The sequence below is a fragment of the Thermobia domestica genome, chromosome 2 (genome assembly GCF_964235325.1).
Source record: "Thermobia domestica chromosome 2, izTheDome1.hap1.1, whole genome shotgun sequence".
NCBI classification, from domain to species: Eukaryota; Metazoa; Arthropoda; class Insecta; order Zygentoma; family Lepismatidae; genus Thermobia; species Thermobia domestica.
In genome coordinates, this window is record NC_137455.1 from 205,349,976 (window position 1) to 205,371,178 (window position 21,203).

The following is a 21,203-nucleotide window of genomic DNA, read 5'->3' on the forward strand; positions in this document are numbered from 1 at the left end:
CTTAAGCAAGCGTTCTTTAAACAAGGAGGGCGGGACGGTGGCTCAGGGGTAGAGTACTTATCTCTGGTTGCGGGGGTCCAGAGTTTAATCCCCGACCAAGTAAGCTTGTGGTGAACAACATCGCGTCCGTGAGTTTTCTCGGAGTACTTTCATTCCCTACCAAAATTTCACTCCACCAATTCTTCCATCGCCATTCACTTGCTCTAATCATCCGTTCCCCTTAGCCTAAAGGGCATAATCGTAGCACGTTAAACTGAACGATTTGAAGATTTGAATTGCTGGAGTACCACAGATGAGGGGATGGTAATTACAGGCAATGCATATACGAGTATACATGAACGCAGTTTGGCATCCTGATTACGTGTTGCTACACGGTATTTTTCTTCTCACACATGCGCAGTTTGCTTAGAGCAATAACATACGTGCTGTCCTATTTTAGGTCCGCATAATTTAAACCATTGCCTACTCGCTTCTTTGATCAGGAAATTCACTCTTAGTATCTTAGAAAGTGTACCTTAAAGGAGGAGTTACATGAAATCTTTGTTTTACGTCCCACGATTATTACGTGTAGGCTGAAGGAGACGGTGATGATGAGGAATGAATGAAATAGTGGAATGAAGAAAGTGGGAAGAAAGGGGAAAACCCCGAGAAAATCGACCACTGCGCTTGTCCATCACAAAGTTCATTTGGCATGAGCGGGGATAGAAGCAGAGACCACACGCATCAGAGATGAACGCTCTACAAGAGCTACCGCAGCTCTTAGGAGCTACATGACTGGGTGCAGACCCACCTTAGGATGATTTACTGTATTGGGTATAAATATGCGTTCAGAGGTATACTATTAAAACTACTCTGTAGAAAACAAAAAAACTTGTGCTAGATGCCTACTACTAGGAAGAGTTGTATCTAACAAGAGTCGCTGCAGGAGCGCAGTAGCGGGGGACGCTGAAGTGCGTACATAGGAAGCAAACGCGTCACCAAAGGTGAATATGCACGTGAACAAAGACGTGTCTCACAACATTGGGTAACTTTATCGTTTGAGATTAATTCTAATTCTTGATACAAGCGTGAGGTATGATGTTAGAGGTCTTCATGTGTTTCTTTTGATAAGATTTTACCTTCAACTTTCGAACCGAAAGTGATAACTGCAGATGATAAACACCTGGTCAGGAAGACTCTGCTCGTCGAGCTGAACGTTCGCTATGCCGAATTCAAGATGGCAGCGACACACCTATTTCTGTTGCCCATCCCGAAACAATGAGTATGCCTTCATCGAATATTAAAAATTACCCCTACTGCGAATTTAAGTTTAAGGAATAAGTCATTTAAAATTATCCAATCATTAACGGGACCATTGTGATGTTCTCAATGTGTCATGTCATGCCATGTCATATAATGTTGACACCGTGACTTACTTGTCGAATCCAGTTCTCGTCTAGGCGAAATAGTGTGCAATGGGGACCGACCCATACTGTGAGAGATGACTTTGCATAGCTAAAGTCCGGTTGGGGTTTGGACTCCACATTAATAGCAGGACACGTTCCTCGTGACGTCGATGTTGCATAAGGAGAAAAAAATAAAAGTTTACGTTATAGACTTCAATTTCGAGGATCAATATCTGACAAAACTTTCTTGGGTACTGAATAAAACCATCTTTCATACTGTTGACTAATTTTTGCTTATGATAGTTGAAAGAATTAGTCGTATAGGACTAGTAAACGTAGGCCCTATGAAAAAATATTTCAGTTTAACGTCCCACGTTTATGCCCTTGAGTATGAGAGAGATATGATTAAAGCAAGGGGTCAAGCTCCAAAGTTGGACGTCCGTTTCCAGCAAAATTTTGAAAATTTACAGGGAAGATACGGATAATTTGATCGTTTGTGTATTGATAATATATAAGGGTCTCAAAAAATATGTTTATTTGTTATATATAAGCGGTTATAAACATGGGACTATGCGGCGAGTGGAGGGAACTACTTGGTGCAAAGTAACCGATCAGTTGCACTGTGGGAAAATAACGAGCATTTATGTCATCAACATGGCGGATGTACAATGGCTGTGAACTAACAGTTTTAACATTTGTGAATCAATATGTCGCTAACGAGCAAAATCTTTTAAAAGTTTGTGAAGAACCTAAATGAACAAATGAACTAATGCGCATTAATGAACCTAATAACAAATTGCAGAAAATGTGGAAACGAAATGACAGCGAAAAAACGTGGCGAAAGCGGACGTCCAACTTCGGAATAAATGCCAAAACAAGTAAACTATAACGCAAGAATTGGTGGAATGAGAACGCGGGAGTACCCCGAGAAAACCCAGATACACAATATTGTCCTCCACAAAATTACCTGACCGGGGATCGAACCAGGGACCCCACGCACCAGAGGTAAGCGCTCTACCACTGACGACCACTGAGCTACTAATTTCACCCTGTAAATGTACAGTATTTGTTGTTTGACTACTTCGAATTAGAGCAACATTAAATAATATAACACGCAGAGAAGTATAAAATACATCGTAGACTTGCTAGCTACTTCTCGGACTGAATAACCCGAAAATCAACGTGTACATACCTTGTTGCATACTTCATAATCAAAAGATAAAATAACGCTAATATGAAAATGTTAACTCCATCCCCTTGAATTGGATTTGAGTTCAGCGTCCCGTTACTAGGAGAATCTATATGATACGTGGATCTACAGCATAAACAAACAGACGAAGGAAAATATTCTTTAATGTACTGCCCATCTTAATTACAGTATTTTGTAACATCGGTGTATTCTTTCTGTACTCTAATTAAATTTACCGCCGCTTTATTTTTTCTACACTCATCCTCACCACAAAAACAAAGTAAAATATATAATGCCGAAGCAAATTAAAGAAATCAAAGTGCACATTAAAGAAATTCGCAATTACAGAGCATTTCGGAAGAAAATCTGAAAAATATTAGGAAAACAGTATGGAAAGGAAATCATAATAACTGTCCCCAGCAAATAGGAATTCTTGTAATTTTCAGGGGTAAAAGCAGTGTTGAATTCAGACATTTTCACCCGGGGGGAATGTCAACTCCTCGGGGGGGGTCCTGTATTTTTGCAAGAAAGCAGCATATTTAACAATTCCATTCACATGCACATCTTACCTAATATTGACAAGGTACATTCGCGAAGTGTCCCCTCGGGATTCGTCTAAAATTGATTTAAATGCAAAGTTTTCCGCGACCCAAAGTATATTGTACTAATTTTAGCGGCCCATGCGGGTAATTTGCATATTTATGGGCCTTCATATATCCGGAATTCATACACTACTATAAGCTTGGTCACAAAGTTGCTTTTAGTTTCTTTAGATGTAACTGAATATGAATGTGGGCATATGCAAAACAAATTGGATCAAGTACTGCTTCCCTGACAGGTTTTATCCATACCGGCCGTCATATTGGATTCAACTTTCGGTTTTTCAAATGGGAATAGGTGCATGTGATACATCAAATTCATACAAAATTTTCTCGGAAATTCGTTGGTGTAGTGTGATTTACGGTAGCTTGTACCATTTGCAAGATATTGCATGTTAAATGTGAGGCACTTCACAAATTCAACCACTAAAAAGTTGTACAGGGCCTCGTATGAATATGTGATCTTTTACGTGATTCATTGCTGACGAAATGTCTTCTGAACGTACATACATACAGACACACAGACGTAAATAGGATATGGTAGATTTTCACCAAAATCTGGTCTTATCTAGATTTACATTAGGCATAATGTTCGTAATACAATACTTCTTTGTTCGTAGAATAACATGGAAGTAATAACAATCACCCACAGAAATGTTGTAAGATTATGACACCAATGTTGAAGAGAGTTTGTTTATACCTACAGTATTTTCCAGTTAGAAATTGTTTTGATTTGTCAACATCAAAAACGTAAGCGTAACTCACATTACTCTATAATGTCTATTCGCGAAGTGCCTAGAGGGATTTAACATGTAATATCTCGCAAATGGTACAAGCTACCGTAAAACTCACTACACCAATGAATTTCCGAGAAAATTTTATATGAATTTGATGTATCACATGCATCTACTCCCATTTGAAAAACCGAAAGTTGAACTCAATATTGGGGACCCAAGATGGAGGCCGGTGTGGATAACACGTGCCAAAGAAGCAGTACTTGATCCTATTTATTTTCCATATGCCCACATTCATGTTCAGTTATATCTAAAGAAACTAAAAGCAATTTTGTGACCGAGCGTTATAGTAGTGTGTGATTGAATTCCGGGTAATGAAGGCTCATAAATATGCAAATTACCCATATGGGCTGCTAAAATTAGTACAATACACATTAGGCCATGGAGAACTTTGCATTTAAATCAGTTTTACATGAATCACGAGAGGTCACTTCGCGAATGTACCTTGTGAGATTAATTGCTGATAAATATTCTATGTGAGATTACAATTGAAAAAAACAATCCTTTAATTTTATCTAAAACATTAAATAAAGACTGGCAAAAATATTTTAGACTAAACTTTAACTGCTGTTTACAGTAGCTATTTTTATTATTTCCTATATTCAGTAGTTACTGTTTGTTACTAATGTAGAAGTTTTTAAAAATATTTTAATTAACTCAAATATTTTTTGTCCTAAAACAAACATACATAGGAATATCTTAACAAAAAGTTATCGTTCTTTCTCACACTTCTGATTCTAAATCAAGCATATTAGCCTTGATTTCTTCACTGCATACACATCAATAGTTTAGTTTACGAAATCTTCAGTAGGATTAGTGCCGTGTCGTGGAAAATCAGTGCTTGGTGCGAGTGTATACGAAGGCACCCCCGTATATATGAGTGAGGTCGACGGACCAGCCGCGAAAGGTAAGAAAATTTTAAAAAGTAAACCCTGCTTTTCCTTGATTTTGAGCACTTTTCATTACTTTTTTCCTTTCATTTTATATATGTGCACATGCCCACATCGCACTTACTTCGACGCCCGGGGCCGTCGCCCCGCTTGCCTCTCCCACATGGCACGGCATTGAGCAGGATTTTCATCACCTTCAATAGCAATCTTTCACTTATATACTACTATTATATTGATAAATTCTATATAAATCTCTAACCCAGGAAGGATAACTGTTCCTCCCTGATAACTCTAAATGACGCCCTCTGAATCTCACCCTTTAACTGACTTATTTTTAATTAAAGAAAAGTGTGTTTACTTTAACAATCGTAAAACACATTACGTCTGTTACTTCCGATGCGAGAAATGGGATTTGAGCGCTCTATTTCAGATAATGCAAGAACTGTACATTTTCAAGAACTAAAGTCTGCTGACATCAGAGATTATATAGAATAATCGAAATATCTTCTCTATCTGTCCTTTCCTATCTCAATCTGTGCTAGTGGTACCTACTAATATATAATATAGGGCGAGAGTATAGTACCTACTAAAATACAAACCTTTCTTCAACAGTTAACAATTTCATGTTCTGCCAAACTCGGTCATAGCGTTAAGAAATACAAGTTTTATTCACTATTTGGTATCCTATCTTAGATGTTACATGTTTAATATTTATGTAGAATGGGTCTGCGTCATTTATATGTATATTGAGAGATCGGATTTCGTCTGCACGTGCACGGAAAGAAAAGCAAATAATTGGGTGAAGTAATTTCTACATTTTGCGACTGAAATTTTTTGAGTTTCTCCGGGGGGGAATGAATTTTCTTCGGGGGGGACATTCCCCCCGGGCTACCCCCTGAATTCATCCCTGGGTAAAAGTGAGGGGGAACGCCGGGACACTTCGTCCTTCCACTTCCGGAAAATATGTAGGGCGTGACATCATGCCGCTATCTACCGTCCCCCTACCTTTTCGCATTCACTTTTACCCCTGGTAATCTTACACTCTACATCTCATTAAACGAAACGTTTTCATTTCCTGCAAAACTTAAATAAGGCAATAAGTTCTCAGTGCATAAAGTACTCTGAACAGTGGCATAACTACAATGGAGCGAGTGGAGCAGGGCGAACAGTAAAAGGGCCCAAGGGCGAAAAGAAAAAAAGAATACGGAAAGCTGTTCGTTATGAAAAGAACGTTTGGAAACTTCAAATGGTACGCTATGACTGTTAGCAGTTAATTGGCAACAGCCGATACCGGGGGTGGATCCAGAAATTGTTGAGGAGAAGTGCAAGTCTGAAAAATAAACTTGAGACATTTTTCGATATTTGGTTCGCTAACTAAAAATGCGGACTGCAGTGTTTCATAATACGTATTTATCTCAGCCCCTCTGGAGGCAACATTGAGGAAACCCATGTTGTTCAACACGAGAGAATCCAGGATTATCATGAACTGGAAACGCATACATTATCTGCAATGAGCGGAGAACACACTCATAATCACCTTTTTGAGAGAAATTGTAAAACTCTTTTTCCCCACAGCCTTTGAACAAGCGCTTCATTAGGGACTAATTTATATAATTTATTTCTCATGGAGGGGCGCGTGAGCACTGCGCCCACTTTCTTGGATCTCCTCTGGGCGATACCCGGACAATCATCACTGCAATGTTTGTCTAGCTAGTTGCCTAGTGAAAGTTTTGCATAATATGCATTGCAATTAGTGCGCCGCGCCGCCTCTCGGGTTCCACCCCCACCCGGGACTAAAACGAAAGTTGGGCCTGTTTGAAACCTAGTTGACACTTATAAAACTAGCCTGTACTCCCTACTTATGTTAAAAATATAAAATGAAAAATTATCTTCAGATAAATTTGATTCAGATTTATATGTACAGAGTGTCTTAAAAGTCCCCTAACATAGGGTAACTGTTATTATCCATGCCATTAATAGAGGGGTTGGGGGAGGGAAGGATATATTTTGTAAGAGTATGGTGAATGGAGGCATGTTTCAAATGGGGTCTGGCCATCGACACGTTAGTGTAAAACACAGTGACTTTATTCACTTATGTTGTGGGTCCAGGTAAACGGCAACGTTGCATTTTCATTTAACATTGGTTGCATAAAGAGTGTCCAGTCAAAACGGCTCACCCGATTTGAAAAAAAAAAAAAAAAATCCTTTGCTTTAGATTGAGAGCATTACATTTAGAGGTTTCCCCTCTTACACTTTGTTGTAACTGGTAATAAACAGTTACCCTATGTCAGGGGACTTTTGAATTACCCTATACATACACATTATATATATATATATATATATATATATATATATATATATATATATATACAAGGGCGAATCAAAGGGGGGCTAAGGGGCTATAGCCACCCCCTTGACGCTCAGGTTTACACTGGATAAAATGGGCTTCAATTCTGCTTTACACTGGATAAAACGGCAAATTATGGTTTAGCTCCTCCCTTGATCATATCCTGGATCCGCCACTGTATATATATGTGGGATGGGTAAACCCGGTTTTTATAAAAAAAACGGAAACCAGTTTCTATAAAAACCAAAACCCGGAAAACCGACATTTCGGTTTTCTTCAAAACCGGCTCGGTTTTCACCGAAACTAGTAGGGATGGGCACAAGCGAGTTCGAGAAAGTTTTATAGATATATATGGATAGATAGATAGATAGCAGCAGCTGATGAAATGAGTGGGGCAGGGGGCAGTAAACTAGTTACGCCACTTACTCTGAACAGTACAGTCTGTGCTGAAGTAATTTGAACAATGACGATATTTCTTTAAAAATCGTATCCCTTTTGTAGTTTTGATTACTCCTAATTAAAATGACTAGAGGCCTAATGGTGGTGGTTCGTGAAGGAAATCACATCGGAGAAAGTACTTTAACAAGGTGTATACTAAAATTTCAAAACGAAATTCCGTGACTTTTTCTTGGCCTTTTCTTTCCCAAACCACAAAATTTAATAACATTGTCAAGAGCGAATTTAGGTGCAAATTGGGTCGAATTTTCACGCATGTGATAGAAGTGTGCTTTGCTTGGGATTTGGTAGCGTCTAAAGCGGACCATAGACATTTTTGGTGGGGAATTTTGACATTTTATACAACAAAATTTTTCAGTCTATACTTATATTTGTACAAATTTTTAAAAAAAATCGTGACCCAAAAGCTAAATTTCGCGATCTTTTATTGACTTTCATGACCGTTTTCTGATTTCATGACTTTCGTGACCGATAGACACCCTGTTTAAAACCTATAAACTTAGGAAAGAAAACAACAATAAGAACAATAGATAAGTTTGTTTTCCTTCGTTTATAATAATAATAATAATAATAATAATAATAATAATAATAATAATGCAATTTTATCTACGTGACTTCCCTTACACCCTGCGATTAAAATATAAACAGCAGCAGCAATACGTTAATGAATCTTCTAGGCAGAGGCGCATCCGGGGTGGCGATCAGGGTGATCGCCCTCCCCCCAGAAGAGGAAACTTTATTTTATTTATAAATAAAACCCATCGTAGAGTTTGGAGCTCTTAAAAGTAGCTCTAAGTATCAGTATTACAACCCACCGTCTCCCCCAGAAGTCCGTCCTGGATCCGCCTCTGCTTCCAGGAAGCCACAAGTCAATATGCTCTTCCAAAATTACACTTTTTTTTTCAACTAACTGAGTCACGATAATTTGTTTCATTACAATAAAAGAATAAATTGGAAAACATGTGGGAGACAGTGAATTATACCGGCACTACTGATCTGAAATGTATGTTTAATCTCCAGAATCACTATGTTTGGCCTGTGGCAGTAACAATTGATGCAAAGAGTTCTAGTACAGCACTGGCGTCCTTAGCTTTTTAAATCTCGGGAGAGGCTCGGATGAATCAAGATCAAAATCCTCTTTCCGACAAAAGTTAAATATACAAAGTAATATAGTTTCTTTAAATATATTTGACTAAAATCTGGGGATACGTGCCCCCCTGACCTCCCTGCTAACGACGCCTGTCGTCTGATCTGGAATACATGTAAGAGAGAAAACAAACAGAAACTATCAAGATTTTCAGGAAACAGTAGTAGTAGTTCAATCTGCACAAACGCGGAAATCATCTAATTACTGGGACTGAGGGAGACACACTTTCTTCCAAAAACGTTGTCCAGGTGGGTAAGATCAAAATGTTCAAATACTTCACTGGGACATCATTTGCTAAGGGACATCCTCTGAACTGTATGAAATCGTAATTAGTGTTTTGCCCCTCGTCCCCCCTTTGTATTTGCAAATTGAAAATTTATTTTTTTCGCAGTTTTATTCTTGTCTGATGAGCTATGAATTCTGCAAGTTTCGTTCCAATCGCTCAACTCGTTCTAGCTAGACCCAAGAGCCGAACCTTACCTTTAATTTTCCATAGCTCTGTATGTGTGTGTGTGTGTGTGTGTATGTATACAAAGTGGAAAGACCTCACTAAGGATTGTTAACACAACGTATTGTTAAACGCTTTATGTATTACAGATATTCGAACAACGCCTTGACACAGTTTTAACACGTAGAATACAATTATTTGTGTTCCCCACTAACTTCAAACAGTAACAGAAAGCAGAAGGTAACACTTACCACACTGCCTTTTTCACCCTGCAGTTACAAACAGTCTGTTAAGCCTCAAACATGACATCGGTCGCTCCACAATCACGATCTACAAGGAAAATCACTTTAAATGCATTGAATTTACTTACTTATTAGTAATTCCTGAACAATTACTGAAAAACATAGGTATACTCACACAAAGAAGATGGTCTGCTGCCTTTACGAAATGACGATAGTAGTCCTATAACCGTTCAACTGAGAATCACACTTTCATCCCACACTGTTATGTTAACTTACTGGTAAGTACACTAGCGCCACGAGTGACTGATCTTCGGTAACAGTGTCTGCACCTCAACAAAATGAAAGATAAGCAGTGAACATATATATTAACTAGTGACGGGCAATTCTGGAACGTTCCTTTCCAAAAGAACGACTCTTTCAGTAGAACGAAAGAGTCGAGTCTCTGAAAGAAACCGAGTTAACTTTGACGGATTCAAAACACACGAAATCATGTACAAATTGTAAAAGATGGATTCATTCATTGTAGTTGACAGATTCAGCCTATGTATTCGATTGATGAAACCAGTGGCGGAGCCAAGGGAGGACCTGGCAGACAGGTCCCTTTGCTCAAAATCTTAGCTCCCCCGACACAGTGATACTGCTATAGGTCGACAAAGGGTGAGTTGATAGTAGCCACAAGTGTGAAAATGCTACCGAAACATCTCTCAACAACAGAGTTACCAACTGCAGAATATCGTATGTTGCAATAGTCTGCGTTCCGAGTAAAATTCTCCAGGCTCGTTTTTGTTTGTAGTATAGTAAGATCTGATTCATCGAAATCTAAGGTGCATGCATTGGCCTCACTATCTCAACGTTCCTTTTAACCTCTGTCCCTTATCTGGTTATATTCTTTGTTTTCGACAAAGATCGAGAAAAAAAATCAGTCGGCATTCTCATTCGCTTCGATGTTGAAAGTCATCCTAAAATAAGAGATGCTTACTTACAAATAGCACTGCAGTAAAACATTACACTTGTGTTGGACGAAACAAGTCTTCGTACACTAAGTAATTAATTTTCATTGATTATGGCGACATAGAACAAATGCATAACATCCATTAAATAATTTGGTATTATGATTATTATTATTATTATTATTATTATTATTATTATTATTAATAATAATAATAATAATATCAAATAATATCGAGCCGTCTTATTTAATATACAATGAAAGAAGAGAGCAGAAGTTTTTTCTATTCCCCATTCTCTCTGTTATTCGAATCCCAATCGTTCGAGAAAATTAAAAAAATGAATACTACCAACACCTACTATTTGCTACTAATACTGGTTCTCCTTCTCGACTACCTTCTGGTCTTGTCTCTAGTACGTCTAGTTTCCTAATGCTCTTGGCCGTGGCAACTCGGTAGAAACCTTCTGCTGCGATGTTAACAAGCGATACTAGCGATCTCCAAGGAAAACTGAGTCAGCGCTTGGTGGACCTATACTGCTAATTAAAGCCTGGGGAAATGAGGCTTACAAAAATCAGTGATTCTTTATAAATGAATCGTTCAGAAGTATTTTCCTTTAAATGATTTTAACTGTAGCTTAGTCCCAAAACTGCTACTACTAGAGAAACTCCGATATTTATCACAGGGCCAGTGCTACAATTAGTGGCGTTTTCTTGGTGTTACCGAGTTTACCAGCGGTAATCGGAGGAAAATTTATTATTTTAATTTTCTTTCACTCCAAGTACAAATAAAAATGTCCCGTTGGTTGAACTATGTCTGCAGTACGAGACTGAAACACCAGCACTACCTAGCGGATACAAGAATCTGTTGAGTTTACCGGAGGATGGTGCGATCAGTGAACATAAGCAGCATGGAAAGCAACACCCAGACGCATGGGACTGCGCCCGGGATCCATGGGAAAGATCCATGGGAACAATGAAATACGAAAACTACGACAACCAAATTGTTTTTCATACAGGTCAGTCGTGTTTTGTTTCTGGGTTCTTTCTTGGACATTAGCTTTCTCCAAAATAGAACAGATGGGGCCGGAAGGATGAAGGTGCGAAACGAAAAAAAAAAAAAAAAACATACGGTAGAGTCATAGCCAGCGGGGCAAATCTGTCGTCAACATTGGGGAGGACGGGAAGACTTTACCCATAGTCCTTTTTTTCCCTTTTTTTTAAAGCGATGTTCAAAATGCTTATGAACTTGAAAAACAATGCTCTGGAGGATCAGGAGAGCAGAGTTCTCTTTAACATTGGGAGGTGGGAAGATTTGAGGCTTATTGTGGGAGGAAGGGGGGAGATAAGACTTATATTACGGTAGCGGCGATGTTGATTAGGGTTGCCATATTACCCGATTTTAACGGGTACCACCCGATTTTCAGGTTCTCCATTCGTCCTCCGCTTAATTATCTCTTAATCACGAAAAACTCCCTCTTTTTTGATTTGGAGAAAAATCTAAGACGACTTAGTTGATAAAGTGTTGTTATATTCAACGTATACCTCTACATTTGTGACAATCTCAATCACGATTGAGTTAAATTTGGACTCAAGCTCAGGCTGAACAAGTCTATGTTTTTACTTTGTCTATGTGTTCACCTACTCTTTATATATTCAGAAATAATTGCAAATTTAATTACAATATCCTTTGCACTTTGTTTAAATTAAATTCATTATTTTTTCCTTTTGAAATGTTTATGCTGTATTTCATATATCGTGAAACTGTGGTAATTTTTGTATGTTAGTGCGATTTCAAGTAGCAATCTTTTTTTTTTTTTTTTAAAAAAAAAAAGAAAAGATTAGAAATTTTATAAGAGATGGATCAAGACTCCTAAATGTGTTTTACCTTTCTTATGATAAATTATTATTTAGAAATTATTCTGCGTTTCTTAGAGAGAAAACCGTATGAACAATATCTTACATATATCACTTTTTATTTTTATTTTTATTTATTTATTTATTATTTTTTTTTTTTAGAAAACTTGCCTTACATATATCTTACTGTAATACTTACTTACTTACTTTACAATTCGAGACTTACATTTGTTAAACTTAACACATTAAAGGCAAAATCTAAATTTACTTCATTTTAGTTTCGTTAGAAAATTACATTGGAAGTGTAACTTAAAGAAATCACTTTAAAAAATGGTCCGAAAGATCGCAGGTCAGTGTTTGTAATATACAAGTTCGCATCAATACTTACGGTTTAGAATACCCCGCTTTTCTAATTTTAAAATATGGCAACCCTAATGTAGATGAAGTAGTGGTACTGTGAGGTAGTGTTTCTCCTCATCAAAAATATTATTATTATTATTATTATTATTATTATTATTATTATTATTATTATTATTATTATTATTATTATTATTATTATTATTAATAATAATAATAATAATAATAATAATAATAATAAAATAAAAAATAAGACATATTTCATATTATTGGAGGTACGGTCCCCTCCAGTTCCAAGATTGGAGAGGACATGTCCCCTTCATCCCACCGCAAGTGGTCATAGTGGATTACGATTGAAAACTTCAGTTTTGATTGCGTGTTGGAGCAGTGAGTGTTTTTTGTTTCTACTTTGGTTTGTTTTCACTGCGTGGAGTGAATCTTCGAAGTACATCATAGATTGTGATTGTAATCCACGACAGCCTCGGTAAGTGCATTCCTTCTCCTCCCTAAAAAAGATCAAGACTTACTGTCGATCCATACAAGGACAGGAAAAACTCAACTTTTTAGCTTTGATTTCCATCGAGAAACAAATACTGTGTGAAATGAGACAAAACGTGCGCTTCGAATTTAGACTGGTGTTGTTCAGAACAAGGGCCGGCGCTAGCAGTTATGCCGCCCTGGGCAGTACTTTCACATGCCGCCCCTTTAAACAACAAACCTTATTTTGACAGACGTTTAAGTGTCATGAAAAAGTAAGATGCCCCATTTTAAAAACATGTATGAAATGGAAACAAAAAAATTAACTACCTCTCTCGAATGAAGACAATCTAATTTCATACATAACACAATATTTCAGTATGATCGATTTCGTGTATATCTGTGATATACAGCAGTGCATACAGAAAAAAATATCCCTAAGTCGCGACTAAGAATTTTAATTTTTCAGATTATTGTATGTCGGAAGCTGTTTCCAATAGAAAACATTGAAATGAAATTTTTGTTTTATGTTACACGGTTATGCCGGCTAGGCTAAAGGAGATAGTGATTATGAGAAATGAATGAAATGGTGGAACAAAGAGTGGGGGAGGAAACAGGAGAACCCCGAGAAAACCCACGCACACGGTGTTTGTCCACCACAAGGTTCACTTGGTGCGGGCTGGGATCGAATCCAGGATCCCATGCACCGGAGGCGAATGCTCTACCACTGAGTCACCGCGGCTCCCATTAATAATGGCGTGTGGAGCATGAATATGATGTAGTGAATCAGATATTACGGCAAAACTAAGTGATTAGTCTAAGCCTTATAATGTACTAAAACACAGTATAGATAAATTTAGCATACCTTAGTTGAAAGAAACTTTTCTTGTTTTGATATGCGCAAATTTCTTTACCATATTGGCGTAGTCCAATGTTTCAGCCAATTTGTGTTCTATTGATATCATCGCTAGACCATTCAAGCATGTTTCAGACATGGAAGAACGTAGAAAAGCTCAAGTTTCGAAAAATGTATTTCTCCACTGTTCTCTTACCAATATTGCCACTGTTACCGGTAAGATGAACAAAATCCTAAGTGCAGCACTGACATTGGGAGAAACGCCATGTTCCTTAATTAATTTTAAAGACTCTTTTGGTGAACGTTTAAACGCAATTATAGCGGACATTACTTTCAGTTCGTCTTTTAAATTACTGGGGTTCGTCTTTCTATTCTTCGTGTGTTAAAATGCTGACAAGTTTAGTACACTTTTCAGACAAAAGTTCAGGTGATATATCTTTAAGATTACTCATATCGTAAAGAAAATCGAAATACTCGCTGTGATGTTTACGTTGTTCAAACCTTTTTCTTAAAGCTAACACAATCACGTCTAGAACTGTAATGAAAATTGATCTTGTATCTTCTTTGTGGAATTTCACTGTCTTTACCCTCTGCCTCGTACTGAAACTGTCTCTTCTTTCGACTTCGAGCTTACATTGTATTACCTATTCGTTTATCATCCATATCTAATGCTGATGCCAACTCCATCTCATCAACTAAGCAAGATTGAAACTTTTCATCATTTCTGCTCCTCTCAAAGTACTCAAACATATTTTCAAGAAACCCGACTGCATCCAACATTAAAAATCAATGCTTTGAAGACTCGGTACTATGTTTATGTGGAGTAAAAAGTCCTACCAGATAACTAATGACCAAAGGAAAGGAAAGTCACGCATCTGGTTTGCTACACAGAGCATCGCAGGTGATCATTCTATCTGTTCTATTGTCGTTACTTATTTGAAGTAAGGCATCATAAACTTCCCTATTTGATATCTAAGTGGAGTCAGAGCATCAATTCGACTCTCCCACCTTGTAGTGCATAATGGTTTTAAAGTGAGACTGCTAATATGTCTCTTTAGTATAGTTCAACGTTGAACTGACGCAGAAAAAATCATAAACATTTTTAACTATACAAAAAACAAAAAACAAAAAAACAAAAATGAAACGGCGTACTGAGATGCTGTGGCTGCATCGTTAACGACAAGGTTTAGTGAATTACTGCTGCAAGGTAGACCCGTATCCACGGGGGATGTAGGGATGGTCCACCCCCTAAACTTTTATTGCTTCCCTAAAATTTTCACGATAGACTTGCAAATGAATATGGTGATGTACTATAATGTAGTTGGATTGTGCCCCCTAACTTCTACTGGGCCCACCCTACATTTTCGGGCTGGCTACCAGCCTGCGCAACGAACATAAAAGGTTCCATAATTTATTTCTAAAATTCTCTTCTGAATACTGAATGTCTGCCTTTCATATTGGAACCACTGTTATATCCTTGATCCCTCGTATCTTCAATAGAAATGTTCATTTCCTTTAGCTGTTTAATTATTACTTATGTCAGTCCTAGACTAGTTTTATTCTTACCGGTACGAAACCAAGAAAATGTTCCCACATTTTTACAAGGCATTCTTCATTACTATATGTAATTTGTACAAAACGAATGATTGTTGTCATTTGCTCTGTACCAGAAATATCTGGCGTACAGTCTAATATTTAACTATATTTTGCAGCTCTCAATAAAGGCAGTACTTTACGTTTTATTTGTTCACTAAGAATTTGAATAATTTTATTTTGCACATCTTTTCCTAAGTAATGGTGGTATTTATTTTGTCCTCCCCTGGTTCTTTTAATGTATTTGGCCATGATGCTGTCAAACTTTACAAAGAGTTCTACCAGTTTCAGAAAATTACCATTATTACTTGTGTATAGTTTGTCTGATGTTCAGCGTAACGGTAAACATTGTTCACCTAAAACTGTATTGCAACTAGTCGTTCTATTACGTTCTTACAATGTTGAGCTTTAGTATTTAAATTAAATGTCTCTCGATGCTGTAGGCTAGAAGGGCCTGTTTCAAGTGTGAGTGCACCTTTTGCATACTTGAAATTTTAGAACATTGCTGAATAGAAAATAAAAATATAAAAGACATATTTATAATCTTTTTCACCCTAGGTGTAAAACATACGTCGCTGCAAGGGAAATATTGAACGAGATACTTGTGGCTAGTAGTTTGGTAATTGAAAATGAGGGGTAGTGATCTGAATTTCCTGAGTGAGCATTTTCCTGAATGTGAGTGAAGTAAGTGCAGTTACATTCTCAGGTGAATACATTATTTTTCCATGTGGGCCTATTACGAAGCATTATATTTTGATAGTATTCGTTTCTTTTTTCAAATTTTGCCGCCCATTAGACTTGCCGCCCATTAGAATTTTGCTGCACTAAATTTATTAATGTTTACCGCAGACTGTATAGGATAATATCTTGACTGTACAAGATCATTTCTCACTATATTCCACATTTCTGAGCATCTTAACTGGAAACTTACACAAGAATTTTATTCGAAATGTATATGCTAATCATAGCTTAGTATATGTTAGGTCTGGTCATAGATAGATAAAGGCCAACAGTAGCCCAGTGGTAGAATGCTCTTCTCTGGTCTTGAGAAGTTCTTGGTTCGATCCCGCCCGCCAAATGAGCTTTGTGCTGGACCAGCACTGTATGGATTTTTTCAGATTTTTCCAGATTTTTCTCTCACATTTTTCATTCCAACATTTAGTTTATCATTAGCTTTGCCGTATCCTTTAACCTCGGTGCATAATCGTTTGACATTAAACACAAAAATAAATACATAAAATGGAATACTGTGTGTTTACTGGTAGACGCAATAAAATAGTTAATAACTTATCATAAACTATGAAGTCAGTATCTTCTTACTTCCCTGTAAAAACTTGTAATTAATTGAATTCAAACTCCAATTTCCTTGTGTTTTTCGTTAAGTTCGTTTGATTTGATTTGATTTTGAGTTTAGCATCCCTTTCAGCAGCAACGCTATATCAAATGTAGAACTACAGATTACCTGGGATCCGAATCACATGAACTCCCACCAGGAATCAAACCCGACTCTCCCATTGTAAAGTTCTGAACAGGGCCAGTGCAAGGAGGGGTTCGAGTCGTGCCACCGTCCAGGGCGGCAAGTCTAATGGGCGGCAAAATTTGAAAAAGAAACGAATACTATCAAAATATAATGCTTCGTAATAGGCCCACATGGAAAAATAATGTATTCACCTGAGAATGTAACTGAACTTACTTCACTCACATTCAGGAAAATGCTCACTCAGGAAATTCAGATCACTACCCCTCATTTTCAATTATCAAACTACTAGCCACAAGTATCTCGTTCAATATTTCCCTTGCAGCGACGTATGTTTTACACCTAGGGTGAAAAAGATTATAAATATGTCTTTTATATTTTTATTTTCTATTCAGCAATGTTCTAAAACTTCAAGTATGCAAAAGGTACACTCACACTTGAAACAGGCCCTTCTAGCCTTCAGCATCGAGAGACATTTAATTTAAATACTAAAGTTCAACATTGTAAGAACGTAATAGAACGACTAGTTGCAATACAGTTTTAGGTGAACAATGTCTACCGTTACGCGGAACATCAGACAAAATATACACAAGTAATAATGGTAATTTTCTGAAACTGGTAGAACTCTTTGTAAAGTTTGACAGCATCATGGCCAAATACATTAAAAGAACCAGGGGAGGACAAAATAAATACCACCATTACTTAGGAAAAGATGTGCAAAATAAAATTATTCAAATTCTTAGTGAACAAATAAAACGTAAAATACTGCCTTTATTGAGAGCTGCAAAATATAGTTAAATATTAGATTGTACGCCAGATATTTCTGGTACAGAGCAAATGGCAACAATCATTCGTTTTGTACAAATTACATATAGTAATGAAGAATGCCTTGTAAAAATTTGAGAACATTTTCTTGGTTTCGTACCGGTAAGAACGACACTAATCTAGGACTGACATAAGTAATAATTAAACAGCTAAAGGAAATGAACATTTCTATTGAAGATACGAGGGATCAAGGATATAACAGTGGTTCCAATATGAAAGGCAGACATTCAGTATTCAGAAGAGAATTTTAGAAATAAATTATGGAACCTTTTATGTTCGTTGCGCAGGCTGGTAGCCAGCCCGAAAATGTAGGGTGGGCCCAGTAGAAGTTAGGGGGCACAATCCAACTACATTATAGTACATCACCATATTCATTTGCAAGTCTATCGTGAAAATTTTAGGGAAGCAATAAAAGTTTAGGGGGTGGACCATCCCTACATCCCCCGTGGATACGGGTCTACCTTGCAGCAGTAATTCACTAAACCTTGTCGTTAACGATGCAGCCACAGCATCTCAGTACGCCGTTTCATTTTTGTTTTTTTGTTTTTTGTTTTTTGTATAGTTAAAAATGTTTATGATTTTTTCTGCGTCAGTTCAACGTTGAACTATACTAAAGAGACATATTAGCAGTCTCACTTTAAAACCATTATGCACTACAAGGTGGGAGAGTCGAATTGATGCTCTGACTCCACTTAGATATCAAATAGGGAAGTTTATGATGCCTTACTTCAAATAAGTAACGACAATAGAACAGATAGAATGATCACCTGCGATGCTCTGTGTAGCAAACCAGATGCGTGACTTTCCTTTCCTTTGGTCATTAGTTATCTGGTAGGACTTTTTACTCCACATAAACATAGTACCGAGTCTTCAAAGCATTGATTTTTAATGTTGGATGCAGTCGGGTTTCTTGAAAATATGTTTGAGTACTTTGAGAGGAGTAGAAATGATGAAAAGTTTCAATCTTGCTTAGTTGATGAGATGGAGTTGGCATCAGCATTAAATATGAATGATAAACGAATAGGTAATACAATGTAAGCTCGAAGTCGAAAGAAGAGACAGTTTCAGTACGAGGCAGAGGGTAAAGACAATGAAGATCCACAAAGAAGATACAAGATAATTTTTTATTACAGTTCTAGACGTGATTGGAGAAAGATTTGAACAACGTAAACATCACACCTAGTATTTCGATTTTCTTTAGGATATGAGTAATCTTAAAGATATATCACCTGAACTCTTGTCTGAAAAGTGTACTAAACTTGTCAGGATTTTAACACACGAAGAATAGAAAGACATAAACCCAGGTAGTTTGAAAGACGAACTGAAAGTATTATCGGCTATAATTACGTTTAAACGTTCACCAAAAGAGTCTTTAAAATTAATTAAGGAACATGGCGTTACTCCCAATGTCAGTGCTGCACTTAGGATTTTGTTCATGTTACCGGTAACAGTGGCAATATTGGTAAGAGAGCAGTGGAGAAATGAATTTTTCGAAACTTGAGCTTTTCTATTAAATACGTTCTTCCATGTCTGAAGCATGCTTGAATGGTCTAGCGATGATATCAATAGAACACAAATTGGCTGAAACATTGGACTACGCCAATATGGTAAAGAAATTTGCGCATATCAAAATAAGAAAAGTTTCCTTCAATTAAGGTATGCTAAATTTATCTATACTGTGTTTTAGTACATTATAAGGCTTAGTTTAATCACTTTGTTTTTCCGTAATATCTGATTCACTATATCATCTTCATGCTCCACACGCTTTTAGAAATGGGGGCCGCGGTGGCTCAGTGGCAGAGCGTTCACCTCCGGTGCGTGGGATCCTAGGTTCGATCCCAGCCCGCGCCAAGTGAACCTTGTGGTGGACAAACACCGTGTGCGTGGGTTTTTTCGGGGTTCTCCCGTTTCCTACCCCATTCCTTGTTCCACCATTTCATTCATTTCTCATAATCACTATCTCCTTTAGCCTAGCCGGCATAACCGTGTAACATAAAACTTAAAAATTTCATTTCAATTTTTTCTATTAGAAACAGCTTTCGATATACAATAATCTTAAAAATTAAAATTCTTAGTCGCGACTTAGGGATATTTTTTTCTGTATGCACTGCTGTATAAGTAGGTAGGGGTCACTTGGGGGTGTGTTTTTTCCTACTGCGCATGCGCAAACTGCTCCGGTTCCTGTTCCAGTTCCGGTTCCTGTTCCGACTCAAGTTCCATTACCGACCTGTTCCGGTTCCTCCGGAGCAGATATTACATAAGATTCGTTCCCTTTTATGAGCACTTTACGAACACAGCAGATCGATAGCACACAAGACTATATTATGAGCACTTTTAACATAGCAGAAATTACACAGAGACTACGAACTTATAACATAGTGCATATAGCATAAGACTATCTAACATAGCAGGGGTGCACTCGTTCCCTTTTATGAGCATAGTTTCCACCCCTTATTTAAACATAGCAGAAATTACATAAGACTATGTAACATAGCAGAGCTAATAAAAGAACATAGCAAAGAATAATGGGGTGTAGTCGTTCCCTTTATCACGTGATCGTCCTCCATTTTGTATTCAAGATGGAGACCAATTTTTGACCTACTGCGCATATGCGCAAAACTGTTCCGATTTCGCCGTTAAAAAATAACAACACACACACACACACACAGCAGACCGCAGATTGTTCCAGTTCAGGAGCAGATTACGGCTATGCGCAGAAACATAAAATAAGTCATAACACCCCCGTTCTCTTTTACGAGAATAAAAAAAATAACAACACACACACACACACACACTCACACACACACACACACACACTTGATTGCTTATGCGCAGTAAAATTAAATTTCCAATTTATTACAGATTGCACGCATACGCAGAAAAATTACAGTCACATAACAAACTGTTCCAGTTACAGTGCCAGTTCCGGTTCAGGAGCAGATTATGCAAACTGTTCCGATTCCCCCGGAGCAGATTACACGCATGCGCAGAACTGCCGTTCTCTTTATCAATGGTACCAGAACACACACACACACACACACACACACACACGCGCGCGCACACAGCAGATCTCAGACTGTTCCAGTTCAGGATCAGATTACGGCTATGCGCAGAAACATAAAATAAGACATAGCACCCCCGTTCTCTTTTACGAGCCCTTTATAGCAACATAATAGAGCAGACCGCAGATTGTTCCGATTTAGGAGCAGACTACGTCTATGCGCAGAAACATAAAATAAGACATAACACCCCCGTTCTCTTTTACGAGAATAAAAAAATAACAACACACACACACACACACACACACTTGATTGCTTA

The 21,203-nt window shown here is 37.5% G+C and overlaps 1 protein-coding gene across 6 annotated transcripts in view; it reads right to left on the bottom strand.

Annotated features, from left to right (window-relative positions):
* Window positions 1-9,834, bottom strand: part of LOC145678367 (uncharacterized) — a 625,560-nt gene extending 615,726 nt beyond the window's left edge. For 2 of the 6 annotated variants that reach the window (XM_081748431.1, XM_081748429.1), the window contains exons 1-2: window positions 9,673-9,834; window positions 9,507-9,585 (exon numbers count right to left, since the gene is read on the bottom strand). The gene's annotated coding sequence lies outside the window, so the exon portion shown is untranslated. Of the gene's footprint in view, window positions 1-9,506; window positions 9,601-9,672 lie in introns of all 6 variants that reach the window. The other 4 variants (XM_081748430.1, XM_081748426.1, XM_081748428.1 and 1 more) reach the window with 4 other exon arrangements.
* Between the last annotated feature and the right edge of the window lie 11,369 nt (window positions 9,835-21,203).